The sequence below is a fragment of the Symphodus melops genome (genome assembly GCF_947650265.1).
Source record: "Symphodus melops genome assembly, chromosome: 2".
NCBI lineage: Eukaryota > Metazoa > Chordata > Actinopteri > Labriformes > Labridae > Symphodus > Symphodus melops.
In genome coordinates this window covers 10,053,440-10,067,611 of record NC_136692.1, presented here as the reverse complement: position 1 = coordinate 10,067,611, position 14,172 = coordinate 10,053,440, and the positions used below count along the sequence as shown (strand labels likewise).

The following is a 14,172-nucleotide window of genomic DNA, read 5'->3' as shown; positions in this document are numbered from 1 at the left end:
TAGAATAAGCGAGTCAAAGATAGAGTCATAGCTAATGATCCATCATGTTCGCATGTGCAAAATGAATTCTCCTTAAAAAAATTCAGTGAAAAGTCGGCTGAGGTGTGACTCTGACTACCAGTCACAACAGAGAGGAGTGAGCTCCATAAATGATGACAGCTTTGACATTTGTCAATCAAGACATTGGCGCATGGAGAGGGAACGATCATAACAGCGGGAACTTGAGGGGTGGCTTCTGGCATCGTCGTGTGTGGTGGCGAATGGCGGGATGTTTGTGTGTGAGAAACTACAGCTGCAGAATGATGAGTAGGAACACCCTAACTTTCTGTGCTGCAGTCTCAGTGGTTATGATATGATATACTGTGCACAGAAGTTCCACTTTTGCCATTCTCCCATTCGGCCCATTGCAGCCAGCCTTAAATTATGTTCATTTATGTGCATTTAATTTCACATTCCAGCCAGGCAGGCAACAAAGAGTGCATTTGATGGATTGCACTATTACGCTTCTGTGAACCTCCAGTTGCATCTCTAAATCCTCTCGTTGCCTCTCTTTTATCCGCCCTGTACCAATCAGACATTGCAGAGTGTCTCTGGAAATACTTGTTCATAAATTCACATTGATTTCAACTTATTTCTCTAATTTGAAATGTCTGTGCTTTGACAGCCATGCTTAATATTCACTTGATTACTGAGCCTCTGATTTTGTTTTTTAACATTTCTCCTATAAACTGTCACTGGTGGCCCTAGCATTTCATGCACCATTAAGCACTAAAGTGATATAATAAAACATCATGCAGCAACTTTTTTTTACATTGTATAATAATTGGAAATGCTTTTACTTTGGCTGCAATAAAACATCTCTGGATGTGAAATTTGCTTTAAGTGCTAAAGCCACAACAACAATACATGACTTCTTATGGAATAGTAGGCAATAGTGGCATGGAAAAAGAGTGGATAATATGGTGATATTAGAGGAGCAAAGTATGGCTTGTATGTGAACATAGCCTGCAAATCCAGCTCATTATTAAAGCAACCATGGCAGCTTTTGATATAATGGCTCCTGAAAATATACTTCATGGCAAAACTCCAAAACCTAAATAGGGTTGCCTTTTATAAGTCTAATACATTTGGCAGGTCATAATGACTTATAGTGGTTCTTTAACACGAAATTACATTGCACAGACAAGGTAAGATTGACTTCAAAGCTTTAAAGGAACAGCTCTGCCTGCCTTTTCTTATTAAAACCAAAACCCTGTTAAGTTGAACACACTTGTGAAAAGTGTTGGAACCAGACAGATGACAATTGAGGGAGATTAATGGTCCCTGACCCCAGAGAATAGAAAGTTTAAACAGTCATTGCTATTTTATTGACATCTGAGCGCTCAGTCAGCCATGTCAGGTTAGCACTACACATGTATCACATGGCATCTGAAAGACCCCATGGACGCTCTGTTAACAACATTACATATCAGGCTGTGGGACTGTGTGTTATAAAAAAAATGTCTGTCTCTATTCAACGCCTCTCCTACAGGAATGATACCACTTTCAGTGGATGACAGTACTTCAAACTCTTGTTTACTGTAGGAAAGCAGCAGATAATTACTTTGTTTTCCCACATTCCCCCCCCCCCCCCTGTGTTGACATACACTTCAATAAAGTGACTCGTGCCAATGAATTTCTACTGTTGTTGGAAATGAAGTGCACTCTAGGTTTTGTTGTGGGTCGGTGCAGTCATTTGTGAAAAAAGTTGTTGGAATAGTGCACGCTCATTAAAGGCAACCAACTAAATCTAAGCGGTGAAGCTAATTACTTATAAAAACTGCTGAGCAGATGTCTGCCCCTGCTGCTATGAGGAGACGCCCTTTTTTCCAGGGTAACACCACGCATTAACAACAAGTGAAAGAGAACAGTTAACGTTTTATATTTTTAAGAAGTATTTCAGTGAAGCTTAGGGACGATGAGGTCAGTGTCAGTGAATCACAGGCTCTTCATTAGTATTTACAGTGGTTCATATTGTAACTATAGATAAATTACAATGCATTTATAAAATGATGAAATGATTAATGTACAGTCACTTGACTTCATACATGCACACAAAAACATTATAACAAAGAATGAAACAACATGAGTTTGTGTGTAGAAAACTAAGATAAAAACAGAATTAACTGGGTCCTTGTGGGTTTGTGTTCAGTCATAAAAATTGTACAGGGTCAATTTTCACCTCACTAAAGCACTAAATAGTAAATCTGTTTTTTGTGCATTTAATCTCATAAAGGAACAGAAAAACAATAACTATTTTCTCTCTCAATACCTGTTTTACTCAAGGCGATGCTACTTTGAAAAAAACCTATGAACATGAGCAATACATCATCAGAGCTGTGTCTCACACAAACCATTACAGTGCATGTAACTCACACTGTGTTCTGTCAGCATGCAGCTAGTCACACATAAATGGAAGCTCTGCAAATTGTCTTATCAAGCAGCAGGTAACCACTTGATACTGAAGTGCACCTTTACAGAAAAAACCTCCTTTTTGTCGTAACCTCTGTGAAACCTCCTCCCGGTATAATCCCACTCCAATCTCTTCAAGGTGGGTTTTGTCCAGATCAATTCCATAATGCATTATTCATTTTAAGAATTTAATCAAATATCTCCTTCACCAATCAACCCAACCCCAAACCTCCCCTACCCTCCTCTCCTCTCTGCCCATCATATCGCTGATTGTTAGTGTCACCTGCAATAGCAGATTATCAGCCAAATGAATTACAGGGTCACAGGTGAATTAGACGCCTGGCTGACTGTAATCTTTTTTTCTTTTCTAGAAAAGTAGCTTAGTGTGATTTAGTTTTTTTTCTCTCTTTTTTTAAAGAGAGAGCATGGAAGTGCTTGAGAAAATCCCCTTTCTGCCTGGCTTCCTGCGCGTTTCTGCAGTGTAATGGTTTCCTTTGAGAGGCACTGGTGGAAAGTGCTGATGCTTGTTGGCTTGTGTATATATATGTGTGTAAGTCTAAGTGTGTAAAGGCAGATTTTTTTCCATGGTTAACTGAGCCACTGATGAGCTTGCCAGACCAGGCCCTTCTACAGTGTGCTGTTTGGTGTTTCTGCATATGTGTAAGCCTTTGGGAAAGCAGCATTCATAGCTGTGTGAGTATGTATGTCAGAACACTGTATAGCCATGCTGGGTTCGACAACACAATTGGTCAATTGAGATATATTTATTCCAGAGTTTGATGACATTAATTCAGCTTTCTCCTCCTGTGGTTATAAACATGAAAGTATATCAATATCTAAATAGCTTTTTTCCCTCATAGTTTGTTTATTAAAATAATGACACATTACTTTTCTCCTCCTCTCTCACCCAGGAGGACTCAGAAGCAAATGAGTGTGGGGCAGAAGGGTTGCTGTCGCTGCTTTGTTGTTTTGTTCTGTTAGTGCAGATGGAATTCTATGATAATTAGAAAACAGCCGACATTGTTTCCCCTTTGCACACCAAAAGAGGGAGGGACTCCTTTTAAACATCTCAAAGAGGCCTTTTTTCCCTCCCCAGGAAATACAATTTATTTGTTTTGTTTTGTTCTTATCTGTTATTTGAAGAATCTTATGCGCTATTCATGAATGTACACTGCAACAACAAAATTGTGAATCTAACCATCTGCTACCTTCTAGCCACCAAGGACAAATTCTACTTTCACAGAAGCAGTATATTTAGTTCAAAAGGCTCTTTTGTTGATGCTGTTCCACATCAACTGGCAAATATGTCATTTAGGCAACTAATATGTCGGCATTGTCGGAAAGAACAAAAACAGCCTGTGGCTGTTGCACTTCTCCCACTCCTTCCTGCGTCTTGTTGTTCTGAAAGTCAAGGTGGTTTAAGCTGAAACTTCTGGACTTGGCTTTAAGTTATACAACTGAAAAAAAGCAACAAGAGCTTTTTCTTAATCTCCCACACCGTAAGAGTCCTACCAGAGCTTTTAAGATACAGTTTTCTCACCTCTTGCACCCTGAGTGACACATACACAGTCACACCTGACACTGGATCCTGTGGCTTTTCAGTCAGGTGTTGCTGTAAGTATCACTGTGTAAAGGGTGTCAACATTAGTGAAAAGAAAAGATGCACAGAGATCCAGTTAGACTGTTTTCAAATACCACTGTAGTATTTATCTTTAAGTGAAAGAAATGACTGGGACTACATCAAAAGCAGTTTTTTGGAGAGAAAGCAGTGGAGTAAATGTCCAGGGATCTCATACAATCCCTCTACTCTAATTTGTGAATTTACTGTTGAAAAATCACAAAATGAAGGTGTAAATGTCTTATAAAACTGCTCCCAGGTGTGTAGCCTTCGCAGTGCTCTTTGTGCTCCGACATGTATGTTCTACATGGCTGTAGTGCTCAGCAGATTCAGCTGTACAGTAAAAGTCATTGAGGAGCAGACTCTCTCCGAGATATTACGGGGCATCAATCCATGTCTGTCTGCCTGTCTCGGCTGTTAACCACCTCTGGGCTGCACCATTGATCTCCGTAATTGTCTCCCACTCTTCAAAGGGAGCAGAGAGTTGGTTTGATCCGAGCTGTTTACTTTCACAGCCCCTATAGCCCCAACTCTTTGAAGAAGAGAGCTATCAACCACTTCAGGCATGAGCTAGCATATTAGAGTACTATTACCGTGCATGTGTTTGTTTGTGAGTGTGTGCGCGTGGAAGAAAGAGACAGAGAAAGTAAGCAAAGTACGGAAAGAGACCCAGCATAGCCTGTAGCCTTGAAGGCCTGGGGGTTAGCTAGCAGCTTTCTACTGTTGCATAAGGGCATGGAACATTCCCTGTTTTCTGTTCCCTGATATGTATAAAGACATTACAACACAGAGCAGTGTTGTAACACTGCTGTGCACCAAGCTGCACTTTGTCTGATGAATGTTTTTCTGCTGCCAAACACTAAAAACTTCATACAATGCCACAAGCAAGAAAGCAGAGATGATTTGGCATACAGGATGTAACACTTTGCAACATGTTTGCGGATGATAAATTGATAAAGTGCATCCTCCACTCACACTGTGTGCAACTTCTTGACATTGCAGAATATGTGGGCCTGAACGTCACGCCTGAGTCACGAAGAAGGAAGTTGCTAACCACAGCCACTCCATCAGCTCCGACAATGTAGCAAATGTGCCATTGACTGAAAGTCTTGCTTCAGGACAAACCTATAGTCAACATTTACCCCCAAGTTAGGGATAATGATTGAACCATATAAATAAATATTTTGAGGCCATCATAAAATGGAATGTGAATGTTGAAGTCACATTATCCTGCAGTATACAATAATAATAAACCTGTAAGTTATGCATTATGTAGCACCAACACAACACAAGCTGCCTCCTAACAAAAAATTCTAAGAATAAATGATCAATTATGATTAATAATAATTAGATAGCATCATCATCATCTCAATCATCTCCTCGATAATTAGTTCATAAGTGGATTTATTTAATGAACAGGTGCACCCCCCCCCTCCAAAAAAATAAAATAAAATTGGGATTCGTCAGAACAAGCTCAGTGTTTAACATTTTTCTCTGTCCTTATTCAGTGCTCTGAACCTTAATTTAGAGATTGCTGATTGGTTTAATTAAGCTTCTTTAATGAGCTTAAAAGCTAACTAATAATCTGGGAGGGAACAGTCTTGAGATATTGTTTGGAGGTTGCATAAGCAGCTACTTTATTCATTCAGTCCAGCTAACTTAACACATAGTTGTGAACTGTTTTCTTTTAATCTGTAACAAACTGAACATTTAGAACTTGTGAGTCTTTTCATCCACTGATGTTTGGTCAATAATTAGGGTCAAGCCTACTTGATAACATCCAGTACAAAAAGTGCATATTGTGAGTGTATGATGATTCTTTTTTGCTGACCAAAACTTAAAAAGAGGTCGATTAAAAATTCTACTCTCTTAAAACAGCCGTGACATCAGTAATTTCAATATTACACTTGAGTCAGGAATTTGATCGGGCCTGTTCAGTCTTTGGACCTGCAACCAAGTCATGTTTACAGACTGTGAGTGAAGCAGCCTTGATTTTTATCACCTCCTCTGCAGTGAGGTTAGCCATTAAAGTTTATGGACCAAATAAGAGAGTGTAGAGGGAAGGCACGGTGTGCCTCCAGTGAACCAAGGGCAGGCTGCATGTGCCAAAACTTTGGTTTTCTTATTTCTCTTACCTGCAGCTTTGTCTGCAAGATGGATAGACATAGAGCCAGGTATCTGATTTCCCATTTACTCAAGCACATCCTTATCATTCTTTCAGCCTTCTACTTGGAGAGTTCTCTCAGACAAACTGTGGCTCTCTGGTAGCTGGCCATAGCCCAGAAATGTGCAGCCTAAATGTGGCTGAATAAACACAAGCAGGGATAGAGGGAAATGTTAAAAACCAACAGACTGGTAGGGAGAGCTTCTTGTTTGGGGGCATGCATTGACAAGCTGAAGAATGTCTGAGAGCAGGTATTAACACTAAGCCTGTAGCACAGTTTTTCCGACTCTCATCTTCCTTCAGCGACAGACTCACAGATACTCAGGAACCTTAAACAGTTTTTTTCTTTTTCTGAGAAAGAGGGATATTAGCTTGTCTACTGCTCTGCAACGTTTATCATACACGGCTCTATAGATTTCCCTTTCCTAACTGTGCTGCAGGAGGAGGAATCATTAAACGAGTTTCCTTCATCTTGCAGGAGTCAGCTTTCAGTGAGTATATTCCTCTTTGGCTGAAAAAGTACAGCTTCTTTTGAGAGTTTATGAAGTCTTTGAGTGTGGTGTAAAAATGTTTATTTTTAGGCACAGAGTGTGTCACTTTTTACTATTCTAAGAAGCAGAAGTCTTACATTGGAAAAGATCTATTTTCACATTCAACTACCATTGCCAACGTAGCACACTGATAGAGTCGATGTGTCTATGGTAGCACACATGGATTGTGACATTATCTGATTGAAAAGCATATTTCAAAGCCTCAGAGAATATGCTGTTTTGGCAAACTGCAGATATACAATGGTGAATAATAGCAGGATGAATGTGAAAGTTATATAGGGGAAAAATCTCCAAGCACACAAAAATACATAGATTTGATATTCAGTCAGTGCAACACAATCAAAGACGACACATTGGGCTTGGGTACTGATTGAGTTTGTTTGTTATTGTAGTCCATATTCCATCACAGCGAGCCATTTTCATCAAACAGCTGGCTAATTAAAGCAAAAGCATTAACTATTGACAAAACAGCGCCGCTGTAGCTCTGATTTCAGCATCACACAGATATTAAAATATTGATTCAGCCTCTAATCAAGGCACAGTAATGCATGCCTTGTTGACATTCCTTTATATTCCTCTTCATAAGTCAGTTTAGATAAGGATTTTCTTGAACTCTCGATATGTTCACATGCTAATTTGCACGTGTCTGACTCAAAAGGAAGATAAGAATTATCACAGGATTATTTGAGTTCCAAGTTAAGTCATGGAAAGCTGTGCCAATTAAGAGCTCACTTCTATGATTTTACACCCAATAATCTCACTTGAGTTAAAATAAAAAGATTAAGGTTAAGCTTTTGCTTTATCAAAAGCAGACCCAGAAGGCATTCCTTTCTGCTGTTTCAGTTTCATTAAGAGTCATGGTTTTTTTTCTTTACAGAAGGCGTGTTTGTTGCCTTTTACTCATTTCAAAAGTTATTCACAGGGAGACAAAAATGATTATTAATAAGGCATGCAATTGGAAAAAAAAAGCACGAGTGAAACACATCAAAGTATTTTGTGTCTAAGTATAAATCAGCATAATTACACTCAGATAAGTCTGCCTCACATTGCTTGGAGTGCACACACACCGCCATAGGACAAGCATAAGTAACATAAGAAGTACATGATGGTAAGATACCTCATCTTGAATACACCTGCTTTGAAGGAAAATATTTATAGACATCAAACACTCCAAATGGAAAAGTTTCCCAGATATATTTTTTATATATTTTCAGTCCAAAGATAAATATTTTTTTCTTTTGAACGATGTTCTTTTAACAGCATAAAACAATAAATATTTAAAGCAGGGGGCTTGTAAGGCTGGCTACTATCTCAAAGACAAGCTATAGAAAGGCTAAAACAAATGTGATAGCCTAGCCACATTAAGGCTACAAAAAAGTCCATAATGCACCAATAGTACATGAAACCATCTCTTCCTTTTCCAGAAATTACTTCCTGAAAAAATATTTTTTTTGATGTTTACGCTGATGGCCTAAAAAGGCTTTTGTTTTTGTAAAAGTGAGAGACGATGTCACTGCTTTTTGTCCATTCCTTTCAAGTAAGCTTTTTAGTAATCAAGACATAGGGCAGAAGATGTTGAACTCAGGTCAGAATACATCTCTGTCTCTTTGTCTGCACCCTTTTCCTTTTCCTTCAACCGATCAAAAAACAGAGGATTGAGGTCAAGGTAGAGAACCATGACAAGAATGAGACAGGGAGGGATTGGAGGACACTGTGGAGGGTAAGCAGCTGAGAATGAGAACATCAACTCACCCGGGAAAACACAACAACCTGATTTGTCTGTGCTTGTCTGGGTTTGGAGGTGACTGGTTGTCTAGGGTCTGATGGTTCTTTATCTCTCAAAACATCAGCTGCCAGTTGTCCGATAATCTATATACTGATAAACACAACTGACAGATTCGTACAATTCTATGAATAATGTGTGTGTGTGTGTGTGTGCGTGTCATCATCACTTGCCTCCTTGGTCTGCTTTTAACTAAAGATTCTCTGTCACTTTTAAGAGCTTTTTCTCCGATTCTTGATGAATTTAGAAAAATAATGACTGGCTACTCAGACTTAACCAGGAGCCATTAACTGTTTGTTCGGCTCCATCATCTACTCCACTCTGTCTCCATCTGTAATAATAATAATAAAAATAATACATTTTACATCTGTATGCATTCATGTTCCATGATAGGGTATAAGTTGCATGCTACTCACTTTATACCTTCCTGGGAGTTTTAGTGTTCATGTCTTGCAGGTTCTTGTTGATCCTTGTTGCAGGAACGTCCAACTGCTATAAATATCACAATTAGCTAAACTAACTGTTTCACAAACAGTGTGTGTGTGTGTGTGTGTGTGTGTGTGTGTGTGTGTGTGTGTGTGTGTGTGTGTGTGTGTGTGTGTGTGTGTGCAAGTGCAGTGAATCAAATTCAACCAGCTGTGAGTGCTGGTTAAATAATACAAGAAAGGAATAAATTAGGAATTACTCAGGCTTTTGCTCAACTGAAAGAAGCCTTAAAGAGTTTCACTGTGGTAGGTAGCTTGTGCTTTTGAATGTAAAACCAATCTGCCAGTCTCAGTATGCTTTTCAGGAACTCACAGTTTGAAGGCCCTGAAGTGTGCCAAACACTTTGAATTTCAACGTTAAGTAGGGCATTAAAATTGTCCATTTTCAGCTCGCCTGATCCATGTTTCGAACAAGTTTCAATGATTTTCAGCATACATGGTTATACAGCATACATTTCTTTTTATGTAAGATTTAAAAACAAATTGTTTTGTACAAACTTTTTTTGACACTAAAGAGGCCACATAAAAAATCTGTAATCTGTGACTGAGCAGTAGCAAACAGACAACAAAAGATGTAGAAAATTGGTTTGCAGAGGACCTATGGCGGTTAAGGCTGCACCCCATGTACTGTATTGTGTGCAGATTATATTCCTCCAATCCAATATTCCTCAATCTCTCTTCCCAATTTCTTCTCCATTTCTTCTATCCACTTTCAAAGAAAGCTAAGATAAAATAACACTAAAAAAAGAAAGAAAAGAAAATGGATTGCTGACAGTGAAGATGTATAGTCGTTCATTTACTGTCATTCATTTACTGCTCTGTGTGCTCTTGAATTGCACCCCGGGGACAAATAACGTTTTCTACATTGAATAGAGATACTGTTGCATTGTTAGAGTGAATAATGTTGTCAGGTATTAATCCATACACTGGGCCTGATTTACTAAAATGCCAATTAAAGAATACTAAATTTAGTTTTCACTCCATAATTTGGAAGTTTGGTTGGTGGGCTTTTAACAGATGATCTACAAAGAATAGAATTGCGTGAATGATAACAGGTGCAAACCTTATGGAGGCGGTAGTAATTAAGTCAGGCTTTTGCATGTTCTGCTGGTTTACGTCACAGAGAGTTTGGACGGAAAGCAGGATGACTGCAAGTGCAAAATAGGTATTCGTGGAAGAGGCAAATAAACAGTATTTTTGATAGTTATAGCAGATAAATCTAAGTATAACAAAACCTCAGGGCCTCTTGTTTCTTCCCTCCATATTTTGACTAAATAGTCATACATTGCACAGGAGGTGTGAGCTGTGCTCTCTGTGTCATGGACGCTCAGGCGCGCCACTTGGGCGATTGTTGCGCACCAGACAGCTGGCCAGTGTTGTATCTGATTGGACATGAATGCCCTGACAAGAGGTACAGGCAGTGGTGAGGTCCCCCATTCCAAACGTCCCACAGCGTAGCAGCAGGGGGCTGTGGAGGGAAGGGAGCGCAATAGGGAGAGGTGCGCACCGGAGGGGATGAGCTGAGGGAGAGACGCAAGACCCAAGGAAATCCTCAGTTTAAAATATAATGTACTATGTTACCAAAAAGAGGGAAATAGGAAGACATCACTTTTAATGATTAAGCTCTTTTGCAGAGGCTGTGAATGTTCAGTTATATTAGTTGAATCATGGTGTTTCTATTTCTTAACTTTTTTTTTAATAGAAATAAAAAAATAAATGCAAGCCATTTATTTTTCTGTCATTCGAAACATGTCAACACGCGTGGAGGGAAAAAAATGTGATCTTTACACCTTCTTTTATTGAACCTATGTCTCCTCCTGACTAAAATAACAGCAGCCTGTTGTGCCTAACACTGGTCAATTAGCACCTTCCATTCAAAAGTATAAATTCATACACTGTCACAATCACCTCAGTTTTTGCCAGGCTTGGTAAATCACAACGCGTGGGCTAACTTAACTTCTTTGCATTTTCTCCTCCCAGTATTTTGCACGCTTGCATATTCATTTAGGCAAACGTACGAAATGGAAAATGTGTGTTGTTTTAACTCATATGAAAGACGTTAGTAGATCAGACGGCACATTTCTTGCAGGTGGTATCAAGTTTGCACACGTTTTAAGACAAGCAAACCGTAAGAAAATCAGGCCCTCTGTCTCCAGCTTCCACTTCGCTCCACGAGTTATAAAGGCAGCAACAAAAAATTCAATGTTTCCAGACACGTTCCCAAATCTCACACCCCACCCCAAATATTAAGTGAAGTGGCCGACTCACCTCCATGACCCCAGAGCTTCGCATACTGGTACAGTTACATGTCATGACAGTTTTATTATGTGTGCTTACAAATGTCAGCTGTCTGGTAGGGTGTTAAGCATGCATGTTTGTGCTTTAAGTGTTTGTCTATGTGTCTCATTGTGTTTGCTTGTGTACCTGCTTGGGGTGATAAGGGCTTGTGTGGATGGTGTCTTTTGTTCTGGCAGAATTACTCATCTCCCCCTGTGGCAGTATGGGTAAATTAAACCCTGCTTAATCTGTGGTTTAGGCCCAGACAGTTTAAACCAAGGCTTGGTGTCCATGTGGGGGTTTGTTCTTCATTGTCTCCATGTCTCTAAATGGATGTTCTCTCTCTCTGTCTCTCTCTCTTGAGTGTAAGCATTTGTGTGGAAATATATAAGAGAGTTTAACCGTATCAAGAGCATTTCAACAAGCCTCTTATGTCATCCATGTCATGTGTTTTAAAGTGCTTCTCTGTGTTGTATACAAACACACTCCCACACATACTGTATACACCGCACGGTGTGCTCAGAAATCATGCTAATTCAAGTAGCCATAACAAGTGTTTCTTTTCCTGTTGGCCATCTGAGTCACAGGCTGCAGCCATGGTGTGACACACAACTCTGTCTCTTCTTCGTCTCTCCCCTCCCTCTCTTTCTTTCTTACAATTTCTGTGTCTCTCTCCCTTTTCTGTGTTGCTTAGCTCTCTGCCCGCTAATTGTTCTTCTTCCTTCCTTTCAGTCTCTTCCTCTTCTACGTTGTTCCACCCTCCTCCCCCTTCTCCCCCCTTCACTCTCCACCTCAGCTGCTTGTATTTGCCGACTCTCTCATGTGGCTTCCTCCTCCCCCTCCCCTCTCTCTCTCTCTCTCTCTTTTGCTGGTCTCTCTCTTACTGTCAAGCCAGCCACAGCAGCAACAGCGGTAGCGGCAGTGGCTCACTCGTGCCAGTTCTCAGTCACAGCAGAGGCTGCAGTGTGTTTCATGTGTTTGCGTGTTTACTATGTATGTAAGAGCCGGGGTGCCTGCTGCTATCTGAAGAGCGAATGCAAATGGAGTTACTCTAACTGGGGACTAGAGGAGGACATGTAGGAAGACATCCTGGAACTCATTAGGAGGAAAAAAGAGACATAACATCTCTTTTCCTCTCTTTATTTTCTTTTTTTACTCTCTCTCGTTCTGTCTCCTCATTCCTCTCTCTCTCTCTCTCTCTCTCTCTCTCTCTCTCTCTCTCTCTCTCTCTCACTCACTCACTCTTATATTGGTGTACTAGCGTGCTGCTGCAGAGACTGTATGCAACATAAATGTAAGTTGACTTCCGTGTGTGTGTGTGTGTGTGTGTGTATATATATATATATATATTACTGTGTGTGCCACTCGATCCTATGTGTCAATTTTAACTTACTGTAGCCTTTATTTCCTACCTAAGGGCACATCTTTGCATGGCAGTATAAATGGCATGCCATGACATCTCTAATGACTTAATTAGGCCACTTTGTGAGGCCCTATTTATCATAAAGACACTGTGCATTCATCATTTACTTCTATGGTATGTATATGTATGTTTGCCAAAAGCTTTATACCCAGCCAGTGCCTAAACTGTCACATCTGCCATTTATATAAAATGTCGTTTATTGGCGTAGCATGTCAATGAATGTCATCTCCTTCAGGTATTCTCTGCAGCCTGTGTGCTTGTGTGTGAATTCAGGACAGATGGGGGGAAAGGGCAATGATTGATAGAGAGAGTGTGTGTGTGTCCGTGTGTGTGTGTGTCACTCTGTCACTCAGGGCATGGAGGAAATCAATAGATGTACACCTCGAGATGAACCGTTTACCTCTTCCAAGTGATGGGCAGACACATTGGCCTTCAGAGGTCCACAGACAAGTGTTGAGGATTGCCTGCAGATGTGCACTTTGTCAGCCGTACATGCTCCAGCACAAGTGTCTTTCAATTTCTGGCTATGATTGATTGATTCACACTTGTTTTTCTCCTCTTTTTTTTTTGTCGAGAAGACTTTTCTGTATTTTTAAGGAGCGCTTCATTAACCTCTGAGCTTGTGTTAAATGTCTCTGCAGCAAGCAAGTGACATTTCTTTTGGAAAAACTAGCAATGGAGATCATCGATCAAAAGTTTATCCTGTAGGTAGCAACCAGCTTGGTCAATAGATGCAAGTCAAAGGAGTGAGCAGGAGAAGGCGCAAAGACAGATAGAAAAAAAAAAGCAAGAGCTGGATGTGTGCAAGAAGGGAATAGAGCGCGACCATCATAATCAATCCTCCATGATCCTGGAGGAGCATCATTTGTCTTCTTTTCTCACTCCACTCCTCCTCTTTCCCCCTATCTTTCTCTCATTTTCTGCCATACAACTACTTTGATCTTGCGTAAGAAGACGGTCTCCGGAGCTTCATTACTTTTAAAGCCTTCATCGTGAGGGGCCATAAAAAGATGCTAAGGAATGAAATCCTAAGACCATTTACCAGACGTTCTGTATCGGCCCGCGAGTAATGGCTACATGGGGATATAATGTTCCTCCACGGTGTGTAATGGCCTTCTGTGCCTGGTGCTCTGGGTTATCAGGGCAAACTAGAACTGGCGAGGATATGATTTCAGTGCTGAAGAATATGACGCTGTGCATATCAAGTGGTTTCCACTGGGGGTCCTGGCTCTGTTTAATTTATAAAGACATGGCACTTTGCTGCACAAACTTGAATATAAGCTCTGGGTGGTGTGTTTTTTTCTTCGGAAAGTTGAGATGCTTTTTAAATCTTCACTGTGTATTGTGTGTTTTATGTTGTTTTTTTTTCCATAGCACTGTTGACTGACCTTTTATCTAGGTCTCTTCCTCTTTCCCTCTA

At 40.2% G+C, this 14,172-nt stretch overlaps 1 protein-coding gene across 3 annotated transcripts in view; it reads left to right on the top strand.

Annotated features, from left to right (window-relative positions):
- inpp4b (inositol polyphosphate-4-phosphatase type II B) overlaps positions 1 to 14,172 on the top strand; it is a 133,189-nt gene that overhangs the window by 38,645 nt on the left and 80,372 nt on the right. Inside the window, exon 1 of one of the 3 annotated variants that reach the window (XM_079337458.1) lies at positions 12,213 to 12,623. The exons of the other annotated variants lie outside the window; for them this stretch is intronic. The gene's annotated coding sequence lies outside the window, so the exon portion shown is untranslated. Of the gene's footprint in view, positions 1 to 12,212; positions 12,624 to 14,172 lie in introns of those variants that run through there. 3 annotated transcript variants of the gene reach the window in all.